This window comes from Podarcis gaigeae (genome assembly GCF_964106915.1).
Source record: "Podarcis gaigeae genome assembly, chromosome: 10".
NCBI classification, from domain to species: Eukaryota; Metazoa; Chordata; class Lepidosauria; order Squamata; family Lacertidae; genus Podarcis; species Podarcis gaigeae.
The window spans coordinates 8,653,996-8,666,162 of record NC_139686.1 but is presented as its reverse complement, the minus strand read 5'-3'; positions in this window follow the sequence as shown (position 1 = coordinate 8,666,162).

The window sequence follows — 12,167 nt, the reverse complement described above, 5'->3', positions numbered from 1 at the left end:
GTCCATTTTATACACCAGGGGTATGACTATTCCTAAAGTGCAGGTTCCAGAAAAGGCAAAGGGGATTTCTTTGTAGGCTCTTGTGCCACAGAATAACCATAAATCAGATTGAAGCAAACATGTAGATTTGCTGCTCTTCTTCATCCAATCAAACCAAACATAAAAATCTCTACACGCAACCTGTTGTTCATAAGTCATGTTGGTCGTGACATTATTAACTAAAACTTTTGGCCTGCCACTCATAGTGGTAACATTAAGAAAACAAGAAGATCCATTAACATACTCATAGGTCCAATTACAATATGGATAATGACCTAAAAATTTACTACTATTATGATTGAAACGAAAACAATGAGACGCTATTTCTACAAGCGACAAAAACAGAGGGGGTGAACTTGTACGATTGTCCTTCATATTATTACTAATCTTATATGAGGCATTTACTGGAATACCATGCAATAATATGCCAGACCTCTTTGATTGAGGAGGGATATGCATACACACCCAACATTCAGAAAGATTAAGTATAGATGCAAAATGATTTATGTCCCTAACATAGGTATTGTTGTTCCAAATCTGATGATAAGATTCAGGCCTGCGGATCTTCTGCAAAAGAGCAGCACGACGAAGGCGGCGCTTCACAGTGTCCACAGAGGGGTGATTGGTAGTCACGGTGGCTTCCCAGGGGGAAGGGGGGCCAATGCGGTAGGGACGAAGATGGCCTTTCCTTTCAACGTGCCAGGAAACACTGGAACAGCTGTTGAAGGTGACTCTATCCAGGGCGCATCAATGTGGCGATGTCTCCAGCTGCAGTGTGGGTTGAGATCAGGTGGGAGGTCATCACTGGCAGACAGCGTAAAATACGATTTCAAGGCGCTGGTGTCTCCTTGGGCGAAGACGAGGCAACAGAAGAGCGCCAAGGTTGAATGCACCGGGCTGGAACCCATCGTGTTTCTCCGTCCACGTCAATGGCAGCAAATCCGCGACCCCAGGAAATCAAGGAAGTTGGACCCTTCCACTGTGGATCTGGAAGCAACCTGTAAGACACTAAAGGGCGCTGCAATACTTCTTCCTTCCTGAAATGAAGTTCAGCAGGCGTAAAATTCCTATTGTGAGGGTACAACAGATGATTTAAGGTAAACAACACTTGATGTACAATATTAGGTTTTTCAGAAACAGTAGCCGAGCGGCCTCCCAATTGCTTGTTGAGAAGGGTCTTAAAAGTCAAGTGGGCGCGCTCGACAATCGCCTGCCCTGTAGAGTTGAAGGGAATGCCATGAGTCAACCTTATATCCCACAAAGAACAAAAATCAGAAAAGGCCTGAGAAATATATGCAGGGCCATTGTCAGTTTTTAAAGTGTGGGGTTTTCCCATAACAGCAAAACAACGCATCAAATGTTGAATAACATGTCGAGTGGTTTCTCCTTTAAGGGGAGTGGCCCAAATAAAGCCAGAGGCAGTGCCCACAGTGAGATGTACTTTAGAAAATGGAGCCAAAGATGGCGTGTAGGTGACATCCATTTGCCAAATTGCCAGGGGATGCAGACCTCTAGGGTTGACTGCATCATAAGGGATGACTGTGGGTGATTTAGAGCACACAGCACACTGTGACACAATGTCCCTAGCTTGAGAAATAAGTAATGAAAAAGATTAAGCTAACACCTTAGCATTTTGATGAAATACTGAATGACTCTCAAATGGGTCAGAAAATAAAGAAAAGATGCCATTCTTCAAAGCTTGGTCTGCCCGGTCATTACCTTCTGCCAAATAGCCAGGGTGACCAGTATGTGATCTAAGATGTGCTACATAAAACTGACAAATTCTGGCTTGTACCAAGCTCTGCAAAATGGAGAACAATGTAAACAAATTATCATCAATAGCAGGAGTAATATACGACAATGGTAACACATTCAACAGATTATATACATACTGAGTATCCACAATGAGATTGAAAGGGATATCAGCAAACTGTTGGAAAGCTAAAATTACAGCTGACAATTCAGCACGTTGTGCTGAGGACTGCTCAGTAGTATACAAACTTCTCAATTCCCCCTCCTCTTCCCCCCCCCCCGGACTTAGTGCCATCGGTAAAAACCGTGAGGGCGGAGGGCAGGGGCAAGGGGGATAAAGCAGTTCGGAGGACATATCTCAGCCCTGTAAGGAAAGATAGACGAGGGTCTCTGGGAGGATTGTGAACAATTTTCCCCCAAAAATCAGCAAAAGTTATTTGAGTAGAAACGGCTGTCATCATCAAATGCATAAATTCTTCCTGGGAGAAGGGCAGATAGACTGACTAAGTCCATTCCAGAGAGGGCAAGGGCTCGATGTCGGCCCTTGGCAACAAGGTCCATGACGCTGTTGGGTGTAGCATACACGTTACGCGGGGGCGTATGAGGCAAATGAAGCCATTCCACAATAGACACAGTCCCAGGCTTCTGGTCAGTGGTGTATAATATGGCCGTTGGAAGGAGTGGGGTGGCAAACACTGCAAGAGATAATTGGGACATGGGTAGGGATGGTATTCTATCCACCATACATCTGCGTAGGTGATCATTCACGGTTGTTAGAGCCTCTTCCATTGCAGGGGCAACTGTGACCTTGTCTGCTGGATCCTTATGTCCTTTAAGGGCAGAAAATAGCGGAGACAGAGTGGAGGTGGGCAGGTCCAAGTAACTCTTAATCCAATTTAACTGTCCAAGGAGTTGTTGCAAGTCCACCAATTTAAGATGATCAGGGAACTGTAGTTGAGGCGCAACTGGAATGGCAGCAGCTGCGGTCAACTTGTGTCCCAAATACATAATAAGCAGGGTCCGCTGGATTTTTTCTTTAGCCACTGTCAATCCTGCTTGCTCAAACTGCTCGTGCCGGCCTGGGCCTCCCCCCGGGGCACCAGGAACAATTACAGGAAAAAGATTTGGGGTGGCAGAATCGAAAGCCAGCAATGGAGCAGCGGCACGAAGAGATTCTTGAAGAGGAGTGGTAGTGGGTGGAGTAGAAAGCGAAGAAGGTGGTGGAGGCGGTGGTGGGACAGGAGGAGCCGAAGGAGAGAGATCCGGTGGTTTAGGAGGTACATAAACCGGAGGATTCGAAGAAGGCAGTGTAGGATGCAGAGACGAAGGAGGAGCCAGAAGGATAGGTGAAACAGGCGATGAGGCAGCCAGGAGGATATTTGCAGGAGTTAAGCGCGACATAGCTTTGTAGACTTTACACCAGGCATGCAAAACTTTGACATCAATTTGAGGATGGTTGTGGAAAAAATGTCCTATTTTTCCCCAGTCTTTTAAATCCCATGTGCCATCCTGAGGATACCAGGGGCAGTGAGTGTCCAGAGCTAGTATAAGCGCCTTGAGATCGGCATCAAGTACAACAAGGTTGTTACTGGCAAGAGGAAATTTAAGTTCATCAAAAAATTTCTTTTGTGGCGCCGAAAGAGACTGCCCCATAATAGCAAAAGGAGAGGGAGCACTCACCGGGTTCCAAAGTGGATGAAAGACGCGTCTGAAACCCTTGCCGGGCGAGGTGAGCGCTGGATGATGTGAAACAACGTGGAGTCCGAAGTCAGTCACACGGGGCACCAAATGACGAGGGCCTGCTCGTCATCAGAAATAATCAGTCTCACGCCAAGATGAATTCAAAGTGCCTAACTGCCCAGGAGCTGCAGCAGCCCAGCATTTATTATGAACAGTAAAAAACATACAACATTGTATCAACCGGCAGATAAAGACAATACCATACATGGGTATCACCCCACCTTCAGGCTATGCTATGTGGACCAATCATTAGTCTAGCATGAGGTGTTCACGCGCTCATCATCCCTAGCACAGCCTGCCCTGCCAAAAGGTCAGGCTGCAGTAAATTTCCACCCATGCGCCCATCTTACGACATAGGCACAAACAACCATTTTCCTACACTTGCGTTCTGCAACTGAATTTTCTTCACGCGAAAAGGACACGATTTACGGTGACTAATACCACGCTTTTTCAACCATGCCTGGAGGGTTTCAGACATGAACTCACCTCCACGGTCACTCTGCAATTGGGTAATTTTGTAGGGAAACTGCCTTTCTATATAGTTGACCTAATTTTTAATGAGTTGACCAGTTTTACTTTTGTGTTTTAACAAGCATACCGGCTATAATCATCATCAAGAACCAGAAAAAACTTTGCTTCTCCTTCAGACTCTTCAAATGGTCCACAAAGGTCTGAGTGTACTAAACCAAATGGCTTCTTGCTAATTCTATTACTTTCAGGATAAGACCCCCGCTTACTTTTAGACTCCTTGCAGGTATTGCAGTCCAGAAAAACTGAACATTTTTTCATTTTAATTCCCTTACTTAATTCTGGCATTTTTGCAATACTGCGGGAATTGGCATGCCCCAAATGACGATGCCACAGATGCTGGCACTCATCATGCAAGGCTCTATTAAAGGCTTTAACACATGCCCCAGACTCACTTATTAACTGGTCTTTTAAAACAAACAAACCACTTTTTAGTGATGCTGTAACCACTTTTCCAGCTTTCTCTATTTTACAGCCTGAATTAGAGAAGGTTACCTTAAACCCGTTTAACAAGACTTGTAACTGAAAGCAAAATATTTTCTAAACTTGGTACACATAAAACATTGGTAAATTTGGTCCTTAAACAGTTAATATTCACACTACCCTTTCCAGCTGACTCATGCACGGTTCCATCAGCTAGTACTACATTTACAGATTTACAAGGTTGCTTTTCTACAAAGACTTGGCAGACTGAACAAAAATGTTTGTCGCTGCTGAGTCTAAAATCCAGTCCTGTCCAACGTTGTGACTGGTGCCTTGAACTGCTGCAGAAACAGACTGGACTCGACTCTTCCTGCCGCCTCGCTTCCCAGCAAACGCAAGCTGCCCTTTTCTTGTGTTTTCTCTCACAGACACAGTGCACTGTCGTTGTAGTAAAGTTAGTAATATTTAGAAAATTATTCTTTGGTCAAGCAAAGAGAGTGAGGCCTTGTGGGAGTTTCATCAGCCACAAGGACCCTGGGAAAGAAGTTGTGTATCTTTAAAACCCCAGACTAGCTGACTCCTCAGCTGAAAGGTTTATTAGAACCAAGGAAGTCTTGATTTAACACCTGTGTTCGAATGTGTGAACATCCCCCCTCCCAGTGATGCTATCTGTCCTTGAATTGCTTGGGAATGTATCGCTGGTTAGTTTCCACGGAAGGGAGGAAGCCTTTGATTAAAAGTTGAATTCTAAATTGGCCCAGCTGTCAAAAGGTAAATTGATTGACCAGCAAGCCGATCATTGGCGCATTCAAAAATAATTTGAGTCTTATGATTGGCTTGAAAGTTACGACGCAGGTTGCGGATTGGGAATAAAAGATCAGAGGACTATCTGCTCTTTGCTCTTTGCCTTACTCTGCAAATCGCAAAGATGCCAGGCTCTATTGTTCCAGCTTAATAGGCCACTATTCATCTTTTGAAATGGAGATCTTCAATCGTCTTCGACTAGCAGAGTCCTAAAGAACATCAACTGTCCTATCTTTGTGTTAGAGTTGTGAGTATGTAGACTTAGTCATACTATACCAATTTGTTATTTTCTTATCTGTAATGCTCAAAAGAAGTGCCTGCTATTTTAGCATGTTTCTTATGTTATTTTAAAATAAATCCTTTTAGTATGAAACTGTTTTAGTTGTGTGCCTTTCCGGGGGGAATAGCTAAGTCCTAGCCTTACGCCTGGTTACGCTCTACCGTAGAACTTCAGCCTGCAAGACTGTGGATATAGCTTGTGGAGTAGGGGGACGGCCAAGATAACGGGTCACAGCCTTCTCCCTGGGTTGTGATTTTGGGTCCCCTGGACAAGAGGGAGTGGTGGCAGCTCTACTGAGACCTATTTGTTTTTGTTTGATAAAAGTAATACGTCTGCCAACCCTGCCCTGGTGCGTCCTTGCCTGGCCGGAGAGCAGAGGCAGGAGAAGGGAGGGGCAAGAGGTTGGAGGTGACCGTTACTACAGTCGTACTAAATGCTTTGTTGACCCACAACGATAGCATCTTCTGACTGTGAAAGCTTCTTCCTCTGCGTGGTCAACAACCTCTTTAGGTTGCCGTCCCTCATCAGTTGCATATCGTTTACTGGTGTCATGGGAGTCTGAACTGGCTTGCAGTTTTCCATGCCAAACTGCTGTATCAAATGAAGAATTTTTTCTTTCTGGCTCAATAGGAAGCTTCCTTCAGCTTCCTGTCTTACTTCTACTCCCAAGTAATTGCTTACTGGCCCTAAGGCTTTCAGCTTAAACCTCTTTTCCAGTTGACTTATGAGCTTCTGGATTTCATCTGTGGAACTCCCTGCTACAAGCAAATCATCAACAAAGACTAAGAGCATTAGATATTTGTTGCCTGTCCCCTTGGTGTACAGGCATGGATCAGCCACACTCCTTTTAAAACCAAGTTTTACAAGGGCTTAATTTAAACACTGGTTCCAATACCTTCCACTTTGTTTGAGACCATAAACAGCCTTTTTCAAATGCCAGACTGCACCACTCCCCTCTTTAAACCCAGGGGGTTGTCTCATCAACACTTCATGGTCTAAATTTGCATGCAGATATGCAGCATCAACATCAAAATGGTGCACTGCTAGTTGTCTTACAGCAGCAATGGAAAGCATTAAACGAAAATTTTCACTCTTTACAGTGGGAGAAAACACTTCATCATAACTCCCCTTTATTCTGAGTGAACCCTCTGGCTACTAGTCTGTCTCTAAAATGTGGTTGCCCAGATACAAGAGTTTTCCTTTTATAAACCCACTTGCATGGCACCACTCTGCTACCAGGTGGCGACATTATGACCTCAAACACTTTGTTACATTTAAAAGAGTCCATTTCTTCTTTCATAACTTGTTGCCACAAAGCATGTTTCCCAGGGGGTAAGTTTAAGACTTCATTATAACTTTGTGGTTCCACACAACTCACATTGCATACTTTCACTCCTCCTAGGAGGAGGTACACCCTTGTTTGAATGCTGAGAGTGTCTAGGCAGAACTACTTCTTCCTGCTCCCTTATCTCTGGCTCTTCTTCCTCATCTACCTCTAGAGAAGTAGTATTATCTATTGTCACATCTTTTGGGGAAATCTGTGCCGCCACCTCCTCATCCTGCTCCTGTGTTGCCAATGGCTGAGAAGAAGCCTCTTCTCTTACTTGCAGGGGCAGTAAGCAATCTGGCTTGGCATGGATCACAGTCCATCTGCCTGTTGGTTTCTGCTCTCTTTCACTGTGCAGCGAAGTGCTTGTCACGAGACAGGTGTTTACATTCCACAGTCAGTTGCTGTTGGGTTTTCCCACGGGAAAGGGAGACTGGATGTGACGTACACTGGTTTCCTGTTTTTCACTGTTCTTTGCAGTTCAGTGACTTCTCTCCGTGCTTTAGAGGAGAGAGGATGCTTTCTCTGCTCCGGCAGAAGCAAGATGTTTTTCTGTAACCTAACAGCTTTGAAGTGTAAATAAAGCAATATAGAGTATGTGCACGTACTCCTCATCATTCCGCTGTGCACGGGACACTGCAACTTCAACACTGTCCTGGTCAGCAAAGTCTGGGCTTTGTGACAGAACCACACGTTGGCTATGTGCAGTTTAGTAGCGCTGCAGAGAGCTTGCTGGGGAGACCACGCATAACAAGGAACTCAAAAATAACTTTAACAAGGTTTTAATAACAAAACAAAAACTCCTTTTACACTAAAGATAACAACAACAAACATGATCAACCCACCCCCCAGGGTAAAGAGAGAGCTAGGTGCTGCTCTTTATATACTACATTCAGTTGCTGGCACAGCTTAATTAACACAACCTAGCAGCACCTGCTATGTTTCAGAGCTGTAAGATTGGGCCTCGTTACTTGCCCTGGCCCTTATAGACATACACAACTTGTGAAACAATAATGAACCTTCACATTTCAAAGTGACCATTTCAACATTTCCCCTGCGGTTCATTATTGTGGAACAAAAACATAAAGCATATTTTGTACATGTCTTTCATGTGTAAACTTTGGAAGTGCTTTAGTAAAAATGTCTGCAATTTGATTGTCACCTGGAACATATTGAAATACAATCATTTCGTCAGCAATTAGTTTATTTACAAACTGTAAATGTAATCTTAAGACTCTAGTGCGCTGCACATTGGTCTCTGAACACAGGATAGCAAGTCCGCTCTGGGAATTAAGCTAGACTTTTACTGGTAGTGTTGCTTGCATCTGTAGGTCGGCAAATACTTGCAGATACCATTCTATATCACGAGTGGCCTGAACGCATGCACATAATTCACTCTCTGTTGTGGAGAGACAAATAATGGTTCGTGTCTGGGACTTCCATCCAAATGGACAACCGTTATAACAGAACACCATACCAGACACACCCCTGCAATTATTTTGTTCCACTGCATGAGATGCATCGCAGAAAATTTCAAAACCTTTGTCAATACTTGATGTAAACTGCAACCTATGATGTTTGGTATGTTTAAAGTATATTACCACTCTCTTAAGAACAGAGAAACATTGCGTAGTGGGCTTTTCCACAAATTTTGCCAGAAAGTGAAAGGCATAAGTTATATCTAGTCTTGAGATTCTTTGAATGAAATTTAGCTTGCCTATAGCAGAACGATACAAAGTTTTGTTAGGAAATGGCTTATCTTCACCTGTAAAGGTGAAACCACACACCATATGTGTTTCCTTCCCATTTGCATTTTCTAAACATAGCATTTCAACAAGATCATCAATGTTTCAGTTTGATGAACCAGAAAAGATCCATTTTTGCCTTTCTCAATTTGCATGGATAAGTAATTTTTAGCTATGTCTAATTCCACCACATCAAATTTCTTCTGTAACTGTGATACTACCTGTTCATATTACTGTTTAGTTTTTGTAGAAATTAACACGTCATCTACACACACACACATTTTTGTCACAGAGTTTGCCCTTTCCTTTATAAACACACAATTGTCTGCCTTTCCTTTTGAAAAACCAATATCCAGCAATTCTTTTGCTAAAGTTTGGTGCCAATTCCTTCCACTTTGGTGCAGACCATAAAGGGATTTATTTAATTTGCATACCAAACCTTCAGCTGCGTCTATGCCTTCAGGAACACGCATAAAAATTTGTTCTTTTAGATCTGCAAACAAATACGCAGTTTTTATATCTAAATGATAAAACAGAATGTCCACGTTGTGATGCATCTTTTAACAAAAGCTTAACTGTTTCATATTTTACACTTGGTGAATAACATCATCATCAACCTTTTATTCGACCGTCAGTCAGAAAAAAGTACATTTGTCAATACACAGTTAAACATCCAGGAAGATTTTAGAGCTTAGCCAACACTAAAATGGGCTAAACAGATAGCCCCATATCAATACAGTCAATTATAGTCTTGCAACACTTAAAAGCTAAAAAAAGAAATTTGGCCACCAAGGAAGGTATAGCTCTAGTGACATTATTCAGCAAGTGTAAAACCTGGTTTTCTCCGGGTAGGAAGCTAAATTGACATAGGAGTGGATCTATAAAATTTTGTCTAAGCTCTGCATAAGAAGGGCAAGTCAAGAGAATGTGTTCGGTGGACTCAGCCACACCCACGGCACAATGACGGGTTCTCTGGGCGTATGGTACTCCCCTGTACCTTCCCCACAATATCGCAGAGTCAAGGACATTAAATCCAGCCGCTGTAAGAAGTCTGCGGTATTCCACATAGTGGATTTCTGCAAGGTAGGGGGCTGGCATGATCCGATAAATCTGGTCCCCTAGGAACATCCCTGGTTTTACCTGGGCTATGTCCTCTTGTCTAGCAATGTCACTCAGTCTCCGGGAGATCACAGCTCTAGCTTGATTGTACGTCATAGACTCAAAGTAAAGGTGAGACAATCCGCAGGATTGAACCTCGTTAATGACCTCCCTTTCCCACGATGATTGGAAATCATCCCTCAATATCAAGGGGGCAATACCCACTGGTTTAAAACAAAGCTTGAGCCCTAGCCAGAGCTTCGTCTTCAAGGCCACATACCGTAGAGCTTGCCAGCCGACCTCTAATCTCATAACCGCACCCGCTACCGAGGGGGGAATCCTAAGGATGGCTCTAAGGAATCGCGTTTGAATAGAATCCAGTTTCAAAAAATCCCTACGGGAGCCTAAAGAGATGCCCACCAAAAGAAGGGGGAGGACTTTCATTTGAAAGAGTCTCAAAGCTGATTCTTAGCGTATAGAGATCTAATCTGGATGGCTGCTTTAGATGCATTAGTTGTTATATAGTCTCTATGGGCCAGAAAATACCTATTTGACCGTATTACTTGTCCCAGATATTTAAAGCAGTTAACCTGCTCTAGGGGAATCCCGTTCATCGACCATCGATGGAGTCTCGGTCGGGCAGAGAAGACCATGATCTTGGTCTTAGCATAGTTGGGTTGGAGCTCATGCTGATCACAGTATTCATGTAGAGCTTGCAACATTCTCCTCAGTCCAATAGGGGATCTGGCAAGAAGTGCGGCGTCATCCGCATACAGAAGAACATTCAGAGATCGGCCTGCTAATTTGGGGGGGTGGAATGCATCATTGGCCATGTGAGTCACCAGTGAGTTAATGTAAAAGCTAAACAATACTGGGGCCAATAGACAACCCTATCTTACCCCTCTAGTGGTGGTAACAGGGTTGGAGACTAGGCCTTTATTGTCTAGCCTGATTCTCAGAAAGGTGTTTGTATGGAGGCTGATAACACAAATCATAATCTTCGCCTGGAATTTGTTGAAAACCCCTAGCAACCAATCTAGCCTTGTACCTTACAACTTCATTTTTGTCATTCATTTTAACTCTATAAACCCATTTTGAATCAATACGTCTCATATCTGGGGTTTGTGGTACAAGAGACCAAGTGTTATGCTCTTTTAAAGAAGCTATCTCAGAGTTCATAGCTTTATACCAATTTACAGCTTGGTGCTTAGGTAAATTCTGAACATCATCGTAGCTTTTTGGCTCAAAAACCGCCTTATTGGCATACACAGTTAAAATGTTGATCTGCAAAACGTTGTGGCTTCTGTCTCTTTCTATCTGAACGTCTCAGTCCAGAAGGAGAGCCAGACTCCTCAGACTTAATGGGACTAAGTAAATTACTAGTTTCAGGTTGTAAATCATCATTGTCAGACTGAGGAGATGCCTGTAGGCTAAGCTCACGGTCAGAGAATCTAACCTCCCCTTGGGTGCCTGTGACTTTAAATCATCAAACAGATTATCAGATTCAACAGGCTTTTTGTCTTCTTCCATTAATTCAGAAGCACCATTTCCTGCTGCTACTTCTGCTGCTTCCTCTTCTTCCTCAGTATTATCTATACCTTTAGTATCTTGGGAAACAGCAACGCTATTCCAATTTACAGTTTGTATCATGCTTCTGGTAATATGAAATATGGCACTTGCTGGTATGTAAATACTGTACGCCCCCTGCTGGTAGCCCATTAATTTTCCCTGAACACTACATTCACCCAATTCTGCTTAGCGGGATAATGCATAATTACATCTGAACCCCAAATGCGTAGGTATTTCAGATTAGGGTGTTTTTTTAAACAGCTTCTCATGGGGGGTGACATCTAAACCAGAATGATAACTGCGATTTTTAACATAGCAGTTAAAGTCCTCCCGACTGTTGCAGATAATCCTGCTGCTGCCAGAGTCCAGCAACCATGTTCCTCGAGGTATCTTCTTCTTCTCGAGAAAATGCAGACACAAGTTGAGCAAAACGCGTTTCCTCTTTCCTGAAGAGAACCCCTTCTGCTTACGTTTCTGTGTCGATTGCTGTCTCTGCAACCTTGACGTTGCTCCATTGGCAGATTCTGCTGCTGCAACTCCTCCGGTCTTGGAGTTCAGCCTGTCTATCTGACCTTCTTTCTGCTTCTTCGGTCAATCTTCCAACCACATACTCAAGGGTCAGATCTCGGGGACGCATGCTCTCCATGCTGTTAATCACGGGCAACCAGCTTTCAGGCAAACTTGAAAGGATAATGTATGTTTGGTCAGTCCCATCATAACGCTTACCTCTCTGCTGTAGTTTAAGATGCAAAGATTTCAGCATTTGAAGATGAGTTGCCAAACTCTCACCTTCTTTCATAACAGTCCTGAAGTCAGAGAAATTATAGTCCCAGCAGTTTCTCTGTCATGCATTGCCCTTAAA